The 9324-nt window shown below is 38.9% G+C and overlaps 1 pseudogene; it reads right to left on the bottom strand.

Annotated features, from left to right (window-relative positions):
- Nucleotides 1-2136: 2136 nt before the first annotated feature.
- On the bottom strand, nucleotides 2137-9324 carry LOC145139335 (serine/threonine-protein kinase SAPK7-like; annotated as a pseudogene).

Here is a 9324-nt window from a genome sequence, read left to right as displayed (position 1 = left end):
GATTTTGTGGTGGCTAACCTTTCTCTCATTTGTCTTCCAATTTTTCATGATGTTTGTGACTTGTTTGAGGTGCAACACTTGAGGCACTAAGCTCATAAAAGGCCAATGTCTACAAGCTACAACAAAGAGGTAATCTTCTAACTCATTTCTATGATGTTTATGTCAATTGTATGCTAGTTGTAGGCTTAATGCTTTGGAAACAATATTGCATGTATAGTTAGAGAAAACATAGATCCAAGTCATTTAGGGTTGTATGTGCACCATAGGATGTTGTAGTATACCAAAACCCAACACCAATATCATCTGTTCCAATTTCACTTGTTCTTTCATCCACAATCGAAACCACCATTATCGACACTTCTACTTCTTTACCACCATTTCATACACCCACTACTACTTCATTACATGCTTCCACTGTTTCACCTACCTACAACAATATCATCAATCAACCTATTACTTCCCTTTTCCCATCTCAATCAACTAAAGGTGAAAAATCAATTTCGGAGGCTGATCAAGATGAAGATGATGTCATGGTCTCGTTTGTTGACATTCAGTTCGACCCTAAAGAGGAGAACATTCCAGATCGTATGTTGATGTCAGACAAGCAATTCATAATCTTGAACCACAAACTGAATTCTTTGTTACAGATTCAGGCTGACACAGGAAGTCGCAATACGATGTCGGGTATTGAGGTTGATGTGTTGTTGAAATCTCAAGAGCATACACTACTACAAAAACACCCATTTACGACACGTAATGCGTGTCGTAAAACGCTAGACGACACGTAAATGCGTGTTAAGGAACGCCCTGTCATAACGAAAGACGACACGCTTTTACGTGTCGTCTATTTACGACACGCATTTACGACGCGCAGTTACGACACACATTTACGACGCGCATTTACGACACACTTTGTGTGTCAAGGAAGGTCGTGTAATAAAGGAAGACGACACGCATTTGCGTGTCGTAACCTTACGACGCACGTTTAGAACACGCATTGCGTATCATTAAAGCCCCTGCCATAAATGAAGATGACACACATTTGCGTGTCATAAACATCATCAACCATTTACAATATGCATTTACGACACGTCTTTACGATACTCATTTACGCATAATACAAAAATATGGAAACAAATATATACCAAAACAATCAATTTCATCCAATAACATCATGTCAAAAAATTGTAATACATTGATATTAAGGGGATCTGATTGGAGGATTTCCCTAACTATATAACCTAATACTACATTTGTGGCACACCTCCTTTAATGAAAAATGTTGCAAGAGGCTTACTTCCTGCTTCACTGTTTCTTCCTTATCTTCGTTTAACTTCTTTTCCTTCTTAACAAACATAAATCTTGATTAGATTCATGTTGTGTTTATTAATATTCGGTTTTTGTGATTCCCAATAGGACGTATATATGAATGGATAGTAAGGGATTATATATGATCTCAATGTATGATTCCCAATAGGACGTATATATGAATGGCTATGGTTGTTCTCAGTTAACTGAAATTTGCACTCCAACTCTCATATCAACCGTAAACCAGCTTCTTAATAGAAGAAGCATCAAGCTAAAAAAGCACCCCATGCTCTCAGCCTCTCACTATTACACGAAAAAATTAATCAACCTCCGCTGCAAATGCAAGATATATAATCAACATCAATTAGAACATGACACTTTTATATGCACTCTTCATTACTTTATTTGTGTCAAGGAAAGATAAAGATATATATATATATATATATATATATATATATATCACATACATAATACATTAATACGTATAATTACCATATGACCAGACAATTCAAGTTAATTAGGATACATATTTGTGGAGATATGCCAGCCATAGCCATCTGCAGAGAAGCATGTGAAGGAAGTTAAGATATATGAATACTAAAATGTAAAAGTAATTAATGAAAATCAATTTGGATATTGCAACAATATACTGAATAAAATATTTTAACAGAAAACTCTTCCAGATGTGCTTTCTCACATTTACTTATTCTTCATTTGGGTTAATATCCATAGGTTTCATTAGACTGAAAGCAAAAACACATATTAAGTTTAAAATCAACTAAAATGTGAGATAAAAGTATATGGATGATACATAGAAGAAGTAGAAAACTAGAAAGTATTTGGGTTGATATCCACGTAAAGTGTCACTCCACAAGACCAAACATCTGTTGTCTAAACACCACAAAACCAAAGTTTGAAAACCCCAATTATACACACAGATGCTAATGAGAACATATGAGAGTGAAGATGCTTTACCTTTCCATCATATTCTCTATGAGAAAGAACCTCAGGAGCAATGTATGTAGGGGTGCCCACTGTGGATTTGGGTCTGGAGTGCAAGAGTGATGGATGTATAAACAACAACTGAAACCAATAGCATTTGGTTAAGCCTAACCATGGATACTTGATGAATTGAATACCTTTTAGTAGCCAAAATCACAAATTTTCAGCCGTGGTGCAGGGCTTCCATCTAAAAGAGTGTTTTCAAGCTTCAAATCTCTATGGCAGATTTGTTGCACAACATTTGATGCACAACTTGATAAAATTGAACTGATATAGTGATATGTACAACTGAAAATACAATTGTATACTTGTATTGTCAGTTTACCATGAAATGGCAGTAGTGAACTCCTGATATAAGCTACTGGAAGAAGTATCTAGCCTGAAATATTGATAGATAATATCAATAAATTGATGAAGGTAAAATAAATATGTTTTCACTTGTTATATTTTAATGACCTCGTCTTCACTGAATCTTCCAGCATTGCAAATCCTCTCAAAAAGCTCCCCGCCTGCAGCATACTCCATCACAATAGCAAGGTGGGTGGGGGTGAGTACTACCTATTAAGTACCACAGATATCATGTAAAATACAATCCATGGTGTGCTGAAAAGGATACCATATTGATGAGTAGAGAAAACATAATAGGATAATATTAACTCTCTAAATCGAATTATGTTTGGATATCGGAGGGATCTATGATCGATGATTTCTCTAGCAACATTCTAATCAATCTACAACCAAAACAGAACAAAAATTCTTTTAATTAGCGTATAGTGGTTTTCAGATTAGAAAACAAGCATCTTGGAATAAGATAACATAACTTAGTAAAATTAAAACTATAGATATGGGGAAAATTGTATATACCTTGTGTCCTCTTTCAATATATTTCATAGCAACAAGCTCTTTGGTAACTTTTTTCCTCATCAACCTCGCAACTCCGAAGTTCCCAGATTCCTTTCTTCTATAGCAAAAGCGAAAACCCTAGTATTTTAGCTGGCAATTAGGGTGAATTCACAGCGAGGAAGATAACGGAGGGTGTTATTAATATGGGTTTTGCTGTAAAGAGAGGAATTTGGTGAAAAAGACGTGAGATTGCGGAGAATTTAAGAAAAGTATGGAGAGAGAAAGAAAGAACATGCAACCCACCTCTGAAAAAGGGAATGTGTTTCTGTGTGTAAGAGAGAGAGATGATCAAAATCAAGATTTTATTTGGGATAGAGAAACAAAAAATCATAAAGTATACCAGATTTAACACTCTTTGAAATATATACATTAAAGTTACATACAATTACAAGATTGATTTGAACTATTTCTTGGCTATAATCCGATCAAATAGCTCCCCGTCGGCGCACAACTCCATGATTAGGTTAACAAAGTGTCGATCCTCGTAGGCGCCATGGAGCTCGACAATGTTACGGTATCCAGTGAGGTGATGCATGATCTGGACCTCTCGACAGACATCATCGATGTCATCGTTGTTAATCAGCTTCTGCACCGCGATTGACTTGTAAGCGAACTGTTGGTGCGTGGTTCTATGTGTGACAAGATACGTCATGCCAAATTCGCCACGACCTAGCTCTTTGCCTATTGTGTAGGTTGCGCGAACATCTTCCATTGGTCGCCCGAGGACACGGCCGATGGTAGCCGGCAGTGGTTGGCGAGGAGTGGTGATGATATTAGGGTTTTTTTGGGTATTGATCAGTGAGAGAGAAGAATGATGGAAATAAGGTAGAGGATAAAATGGCGACCTTTCAAACTTTTGGGATTTTCATTTCCTCCCAAGAAAGAAGAAAACACGCGTTTCATTAAATAAAATATAAAGCGACATCTCTACACGACACACATTTTAACATAGGTGCCCTCCGTGTTTTTAATTTTTTTTTATTGGACATTAATTTTAGGGCCCGGAAAAATGTGTGTCCAGTATCATTCATTTTTTTAAAAAAATATACGTTATTTTTAGGACACACAAAAAATGCGTATCGTAAATCACTTTGTGTCATTGTTTGCGTGTCATTAAAGGGCAGTTTTCTAGTAGGGATAGGTTGAAGGTTGCTATGGAACAGATTGAATCGAAACATGAAGAGCGTTTGAAGCATCATGTTGAGAATTTCTAGTATGAAGTTAAAGAACTTCGTGAAGTAGCAAAAGAAAGACGCATTTTTTTGTCAAAGAGGTCAAGAAAGTTCAAGAATCTGTGAATTTGAAGGTGGAGTCCCTCAAGTCAGAAATGTAGAAGGAGGTGACTAAGCTTGAACAAAGTCATCTATCTCTTCATACAAAACTAGATGTTGTTTTTGAGGCAATTCGAAAGCTGGTTGAAAATTTCACTGCCTTTTCGACCAAGGATTCGCAAGTGTTCACAAAGATGGAATACTTTTTGGCAAGCTTGAAGGAGTCCATTTCGAAGCTTGATTCTTCTCCAAAATCTTTTGTTTCTCAGGAGTCCTTATCTCAAATGTTTTCCTCTCTGGAGTCGAATCTGAAAGCCAAATTTGCTCCTCTGCTAAAGCTGGTGAATTTGATGCCAACTGATGCCCCATCTGTTAAAACAGGGGCACAAGGAGGAGAAAAGGGTGTTGGCTCGTCAAAACATTCTGATCAAGGAAAGGTAGTTGGGAAGGTAATAAGCACGCAAATTCCAACTTCACTTCCTACTTCGATGTCAACAACCTCAACTATAATGACTTCGAAGCCATTGACCAAAGGCATAGTCATTGGTTCTTCTGATGGGGGTTCAAGTTCAAAGCCACCACCTTCGAATCAAGCTAAACGTGATAGAGGGAAAGGCATTGTGAAGGAGTTTTCAGAGGAGGATAAATAGAAGAATATCGAAAAAGAGATTGAAAGACAAAGACAAATTAATAGCATCTTTAGGCAAAGGCAAGGTGATCCTCCAAGTCTTGAAAAAGGATATCCAACTAATCATTTTTGTTACGAAACAATTGAACAACTTGTTTCGCTTGGGCATATGTTCGATTTTTTGAAAGCACCGAAGAAGAGCTATGAGATAGAGAATTCAGAATTTAACCAACTGGATTTTCCCGTCAATCATATGATGTTTATCTCGGCTCAGTACCAGTTGGTGGACAAGTTTGATGACAAGGAGGAATACAAGAAGTTAAAGATGAGGTTTCATGTAGTTCTTAGGAAGAAAGAAGAAGAAGTTTGGTCCTTAGTGAAAATAGTCAAAGTTTTGGGTGTTACCAAGGATCAACTATTTGAAGGCTTGTTGCAGAACTTTCGTTATCACGTGGTTCGAGCTAATAATGCGGCGTGTGATTTCTTTGTGGCTGATTTTCCTTTGATGAATCTCAAGGATCTCATCTGTGTTGCAAAGATCTTGAGTGGTGTTGATGTATCGAAATTTCAAGTGAATAGCAAAGAAGACTTTTTGATAGGATTTACACATATCAAGCTATTCATAGACAATTACTACGATTTACTGGCCTTGAGTGATGTGGATCTTGCTTTAGGAATGGGAAGACAAGTGTAACATCCCAAAATTTAGAGCCAAAAAATTCATTTTTAATTACATAATTATAAAAACCATTAGTCTAAAAACATCAGTAGTGTCATCCCATATCATAATAAAACCAGTAAGTCAAATACCTGAAACATGTCATAAAAGAACAACATCAGAGTACAACTCCCAAAGATGTCATAATGCGGAAAATCATTGTGTGATGTGTTGCGATCATGCCGGCTCCTTTCCTTTTTAAAAAGAAGTACCTGAAACCAAAACTGAAAACCGTAAGCATGAAGCTTAGTGAGTTCCCCCATCATACCACATACCATACAACAAACATACTGTCAGGCATATCTGGGTGCCCGACCTACCCTGTTGAGCATACCGGGGTGCTCAACCTACCCCTGTCAGACATACTGGGGTGTCGGACCTACCCCTGTCAGGCATACATGGGTGCCCAACCTACCCATGTCAGGCATATCTAGGTGCCCGACCTACCCTCCGGTTTATTTCAACCGGTTACGTGGTCTATTTCACCCCTACCACTACCACATAATGTCATATCATAACCATACATAAACATACTGTCAGGCATATCTGGGTGCCCGACCTACCCTCCGGGTTATCAACCGGATATGGGGTCTATTCCACCCCTACCACTTTCACATAATACCATAGCATAGTAGCACATAAATCATAACAAATAGTGGCATACCAGATAATTATCACAAAGACAATCATCTACTACAACTCCTACTAGTGGGCCGGCCTTGGTGCCTTAGACCCACTGCTACTAGGAAGGTAACTCACCTCACACTGCTGAAGTCTCGCGGACAAAACTCTAGCTGCTGGATGACAGATTCCCGAACTGTCAACATCAAAATAACACCCAATTAATAATTGGGTTCCAATACATAACCATAAGTCCATGCTTGGGGTAAAAAGACTACTTTACCCCCAACCTAGCTTTATTCAAGCCCAAGGACCAAACTCACACTCCATAGGCCCGAAAGTCAAACAATGAGCCAAAGCCCAACATATGGCCCAATTTTCCAAATTGGGCCCAATCCTCTACATGGTCATACCTTAAGGCCCAACCATTTATTCTAGTCCAAATATTTGACATTCTGATGGTCCAATATCTCATAATCATCAAGGCCCATTTATGGCCCACCTATGGCCCAATTTTCCAATTTGGGCCCAAGCCTTTCCAATGGGTCTTATCCTAAAGCCCAATAATTTCCTTAGTCCATAAACTTGTTCCCACTTGGCCTACGAAGGCCCACAACAACTTAGCCTAAGAAATGGCCCAACAAGAACCCAACCCTAATTAGGGTTTTTCACATAAAATGACGATTATGGTTAAGTGTTCTTACTTAACCCATTAAGGACTTAATCCATTAAGTCCATCAATACACTAGGCCAAACATACAAAGTGATCGGGCTTAATTCATAATTCCAATCCAATAGTAAAAAATGCGGGTCCCGACAATTCCAAAACTAGCATGTCCCAAATTAGGGTTTTCTAAACCCTAATTTGGGTTTCCAACCCAATCACGTGCCAATTAGTCTATTGGTTATGTTTTTAGGTTAATTAATTGTTAATAAAGTCGGCCACCACCCGCTACCACTTCGGGTACTGGTGGTCAACGGCGGCTCACGACGGCGGCCACCACCTCGCAGTGGTGGTTATAATTTTAGACTAAATATGTCCAAGCATCTAAACTAACAATACAATCACACAATGCACACCGCCACCCAACACGGCAACTTGTGGTGGCAGAAGGCGGCAGCCACCACCTCACGGTGGTGGTGGTGGGTTGTTTCCTTGATTAATCCGGCCAAACAATACATTATACACATAATATCCAAAAGAACACACACAATATAACACACATACACACACACTCAGCCACCCTTGTGGCGGCAGGCGGTGGTTTAAGATGACAGCCACCACCTCACGGTGGTGGTGGTGGCTTTTCTCGTGAAGTCCGGCCAAGCAACACATGCCCACAAACTGAAACACGCACACAATACATGTATTTTTCTCAAAAATGAACACAACCACCCACTTGGTGGCGTATGACAATGGCAAAGGGTGGAACAGCCGCTGAAGCGGCGGCGGCGGTCGTGGCTGTGACGTAGCAATAGGAGAACGGGGAAGGGAACGAGTAGAGATCACAACGAACAACAGAAAAACTAATCGTCGGCATTAGCGGCGGCTTCGTCTTCAATGATTGGGGCGCAGCGGCGGCAACAATGCAACAATGGGAGGAAGGTGGTGTGTTTTCAACCGAGAATAGCAGCGGCTCCACAACGGTTTTGTTTCTCCGGCAGTAGGGTGGTCGCGGTGGTTGGCTTCGGTGGTTTGTGACCTTAACAGCAGTGGTGGTGACGCTGGAAATCATAGAAGTGAAGGTGGCGGCCGGAGGTGAAGGGAGATATAAGGTGACGGCTGAAAAACTTCCTACGGTTAGGGTTACGGACAAGGTGACGGGTTATATATACCCGATCATATGCAACTTCCCTTATAATTACACTTCTAGCCCCCCCCCCCCCCCATCACAAATCTTTTCAACTTAAGTTCGAAATTTACCCTTTAGCCCCTGCCTCCAAAAATCCTTTCATAATAAGTCCAAGAAAATTATCAATCATACCCTGACTTCTGAAATCCCTTTTAAATTAAATACATACTTTACCAAACAGCCCTCAACCTTCAAAATTCTTTAAAAACTAGTCCGAAAATTACACTCTTAACCCCCAAAGTCCAAATTATATCATTTAACCCCAAAACCAACACCTTGCTAAATTATTCCGAATTTAGGGCTACTATTCATTTATTAATTTTATCCATTTATTTATTTAATAAACGGGATGTTACAACAAGTGACTATGCCACAATCATTGCTGAAAGGTTAAGTGAGTCTGAAGGATTTCGAAGATGGAGAAATATGTGTTTAGCCAATGGGAGTTGTGTTCATTGGGAAGAAAAAAAAAATCAAAAGATCACAAAGTTTTTGTTCAAGCTGGAAGATGTTGAGAGATATATGAATACACAGTACACTAGTCTACTTGTTCGTCTTAACAACTGTAAAAGAAATACAACTGCTCATAAGGCTGAAATTCGAAGGACGATCATGTGGTACACAGAGATTCGAAGAGTACTTCATCAAGCAACGAAGATGCTAATGACTTAAGATTCATCACTTCTCACAAAGGGGGAGAATGTAGAGTTCGAAATATGTTGTGAGATGTCGAATCGTTTTTTTGTTATGTCTAGTGTCGAAGTCTGTTTTGATGTATTCGTTATATGTATTTCATAAGGGCAGTTTAGAGTTCGAAACTTCAGTGTCATAGCCCTTATGTATTTTTTGTGCTTCTGTTAACTCCTATAAATATGGGTAAGTATACGTATTCGAGTAACTTTTCTGAACTGTAAGAACACTTTACTCTTTCTTATTGTGTACTCTCTTAGAAGCAATAAAGAGCCAAACATATTATATTTACGTTTTGTATTCTTTAATCAATTCATACTCTGATTTCAT

Source organism: Lactuca virosa, chromosome 9 (genome assembly GCF_052849685.1).
Source record: "Lactuca virosa cultivar CGN04683 chromosome 9, Lactuca_virosa_CGN04683_v6, whole genome shotgun sequence".
Taxonomy (NCBI): domain Eukaryota; kingdom Viridiplantae; phylum Streptophyta; class Magnoliopsida; order Asterales; family Asteraceae; genus Lactuca; species Lactuca virosa.
The sequence above is the reverse complement of the archived record's forward strand: the minus strand, read 5'-3'. Positions and strand labels throughout refer to the sequence as shown.